This window comes from Adiantum capillus-veneris, chromosome 22 (genome assembly GCF_014529385.1).
Source record: "Adiantum capillus-veneris isolate H3 chromosome 22, ASM1452938v2, whole genome shotgun sequence".
In the NCBI taxonomy this organism is placed as follows: Eukaryota; Viridiplantae; Streptophyta; class Polypodiopsida; order Polypodiales; family Pteridaceae; genus Adiantum; species Adiantum capillus-veneris.
Window position 1 is genome coordinate 57,398,948 of NC_140952.1, and position 3,954 is coordinate 57,402,901.

The window sequence follows — 3,954 nt, forward strand, 5'->3', positions numbered from 1 at the left end:
ATTTTTTGTACGTTTTCAGTATTTTAATTTTGTAACTTTGGGAGGTCATATAACATTGTTACCCTCCCCAGGCTTATCACGCTATTAAAATCCCTTTATAATACTTAAGCTAAAGGTCAATAGGGACTAAGCCCACTAGAAAGCCCTAGTACATTTCATACAATGTTGCTTAAATCGGATTAAGAACCTAAGTAACCATTGATAATTAGGAAGGCATTCCCCATGGTATTAAGAGAAGATCTCTAACGCCTAGCTTGGTCAAACTAGCTTAGTTAGACTGCTTGATTTTTAAACCTAGACAAGTGATTATGACAAAAAATTACATTGAATTTAATGTTTGATACTAAGCAAATGTGTTGAATATTATGCTATCAATCACAATTAAAGCAGACAAACATAGATGCAAAAAGATAAGGGGGCAATGCTAATGGACAAGAAACACCTGTTTGTGTTGATGGTCGTGCTTGATTTGAAAAGTGGATGAGAGAAAGATTCCATGAAGGTCCAAATCCTAACCATAGCAACACGTTCCTGTACACACGAGGAAACACAAAGAATACCTCTAGGAGGCACATCAGTGGGAAAAGGTACCAACACTTATTGAACACAATTAAAAGAACATAAGGAACCCTAACCTAATTATTTGCACTCCCTCTAGAGAGTCAAGGAAATAGGATATTGTAGATATTGGGGGGAAACCCTAGGGCTAAACCCCTATCCTCGTCGTCGAGAAAAACAAAGTCATCATCCGTGAGACCATATGTGCCATCCGTATAATCATGTAAATAGGCTTCTTCATCATCAGAGGCACCAATGTTTACTAAGAAGGTAACTAGACGCCTATAGTCATCTTGGTCAAAAGAATAGGCTTGTGCAATGGGAGATACACTCTCTACTAAGTATGGATCAGTTGTGGTCAAGAAACGTATCAGCCATTGTAACTCCTCGAAATTTCTCTCACATGATAGCGTACCTACCAAATCCCATTCACAGGCAAGCACCGGAAAGACCATGTGAAAAATTTGTGAAAAGTAACGAGGGTACCTCTCACCCAAGGCAGGAGTGGATGACTCTAGTGTACTAGCCATATCTGTACACACAAATAGATGATGGTTAGAGTGCAAATATTATAAGGGTCGTGTTCTTGTGCATAATGTGTTTTTATGTTTTTGTGTTATGGCTCTTGCTCTTTTACTTTTTAATATTGTTTTTGTGAGTATAAGGCTTTATATATACATTCCCTAAGATTGGAGATTAAGAGGTCAGGGAGGAAGGTTGAGAGGGAAGCAAGTGAATGATGGATGTCAGCAAACAATCCCCCCTTCCTTGGGTAGATCATACCTTTTGGAATGATGTCGTCACCTTTTGCAACCAATTGTTCCAAGTTGTTATGGGTGAAGGCTTTAACCAATAGTTTTCGACCGCCCTATGTGTTTCATCTAGTTGCAAGGGTGGTAAGGTACTCTCCCATGATTTATTTGTAACATTGTTTTAGGTGGTGAACTTACAACGGGAGATGAAAACTCTTTCTTGCTTGTATGGATATGTACAATGGTAGGTGGAGGTTGTGTCGAAGCTTCTATTTCCGTATAGGAACTACACGAAGAGCAAGAAGCTTCATTTGATTTCCCTGTTCCTGAGCTAGGTGGAACAAATTGTGCCACCATCAAGGATTCCCTTCTTAGTTAATCCCTCAGTAATTTTAAAGGGCGATTGAGGCCTGAGCCTGAGCGTGAGCTTGGGCTTGGGTCTAGGCTTGGGTCTGGGAGATATTCCCGATCCCGGTCCTACCTTTTTTTTTTGGTTTTCTTTTTTGGGATAAGGTCGCCGCGGCCTGCGCGTGAGTACACACACACACACTCTACCTACCTACTTACAACTAATACACCTACTGTTACACACTAACACACTTCATTAGCTCTCACAGATTTACTTCCTACTTACTGTACTTTACATTACACAGAACTAACAACCTTAATACTAAGACCTTATCACAGAGAAAACAAAACACAATACCTTTCAAAACTTCATTAACATAGAAACACATAGTAGCAAAAACAAAATCCTTCTTCTCAACACACACACCTTTCCTACAATTGAAATTGCACCACAAAATAAGCACAGAGTGCCATTCAAGCTTAGTGTATGGCATTCCCCAGCAACAGTGCCAAAAATATGCACGTCTGTCGCACATGTCAATGCAAGGAACTTGCCAATACACTGTGTGCGAGCCACAGATGGCTCCAAGCATGCAACTAGCATAAACTAGTAAGCTCAAAGAAGACGATGGTGTGTCATTCACCGCTCTACGCTTGCTGTCATGGTGGATTCCTCGTCGCGAAGAAGAGGGAGACGCCGCTATGCCGCACTCAACCGCCTCGCCGCCGTTGTGCCACCGCAATACTCGATCGCACTCTCTCTCTCTCTCTCTCTCACGTATACACACATACACACACACAAGGAGATGAAGAAGAAGAAGATGGAGATGGAGCAAGAGCACTCTTCAATTGCACAAATGAGAGAATGAGTGAATTTTAGGTTTAGTTGACTTTTATATGAGCTCGCCCCATTCCCACTTGGGCACCCATGCTTAGCCAACTAATCCCTTGAATGTTCCAGTTAGAGTGCACCTCTCATTGGCTATCACTCTTATCCTTTTCCTATTGGACCGACAAGCCCGGTACCCGACTTTACCAAATAAATACTACAGCGTCCGTCGTAGGTGATAGGAATGTGCATGAGGGTTAACAGCCAGATACTTTTAGACAAAACTTCTTTAACTTGTTTACATTGTGTTGAAAAATCCATCGTTTCTAACTTCATGGATTTTACTTACTTTGCTTGGAATCTTTAATGAGATAACTTGTCATACAACTACTTTTATGAGCTTAGTTGATTTGGGGATAATCGTCAACATTTGGTATATGCTTCAACATTCTACCCTATTCCACTATGGTACCAAATTTTTTGGTTTTTTTTAATGTTTTGTCTCGTCCATTGGTCACATACTCATAGATTTACCGATTTAGGCGGTGTGTCCATACTCATTCTGGTGTAGATTTTCCTACGTGCATATACATTAATTTAGGTAGCATGAGTATAGATTCGCCGATTTAGGTAGCATACCAACAAACTATAGATTCACTATTCTAAACAATGCTATTCGCCGGTGTAGACATCATTAGTGCAAATTTTCTGCTTTAGATAACACATCTTATTGGTGTAGATTCGCCAATTTAAGCAACACCGATCACAAAATCATGTTGTAGTGGTTGGCCACTACTTCCCCTATGATAATTTTGTTACCTGGGTATATAAAATGAAAGATATTTGGATTTGGTTTTATATTTTGGATTTGGAATTGGTGAATGGTGATTTCTTGTCGCGACAGTCCTTATGAAAATGGAGTAGAGATTTATGAGAATTGATTTATTGAACAATGAGTGTGACCAATGATATCCTGATTCATCAGGGTATGACATATACTGCTTATTCTAATGGTATGGGACATTAGAATATGCAGTATGTGGATGATGGAAAGCATAAGCATTGCTGTTTAAATTTTTGAATTTTTTTAACATATGATACTTTTGATATAAAATACTAACCATTGTTTTTGGCAAGTATGGTTTGCAGATTCTTATCTTTGCAATTAAGGACAATTGCTTTCTAAGGAAGATGTATGTAATGAATATTGATATATTGATATTTCCTACAATTGATAGGTGGTAAAAGCTAACCAAGCTATGTACTATGCAAATGAATATACATTTTATTATTCAAGTGCTCTTTATAAGATATAAACATTATTGTGTCTGGTCAGGCAATCTGTACTCACTTTGAGCATTCAAAAAATCTATAAATAAATACGTGTAAGAGGAAAATGCTCACTCTTGCATGGGGGGAGATTGCACCCAGTGCACATGTCTATTCTTCTCTCTTCTCCTCTCTTCT

General features: G+C 39.0%; 1 pseudogene; it reads right to left on the bottom strand.

The window, feature by feature from the left end:
- Window positions 1-381: 381 nt before the first annotated feature.
- LOC147429410 (uncharacterized) lies at window positions 382-1,088 on the bottom strand (annotated as a pseudogene).
- Between the last annotated feature and the right edge of the window lie 2,866 nt (window positions 1,089-3,954).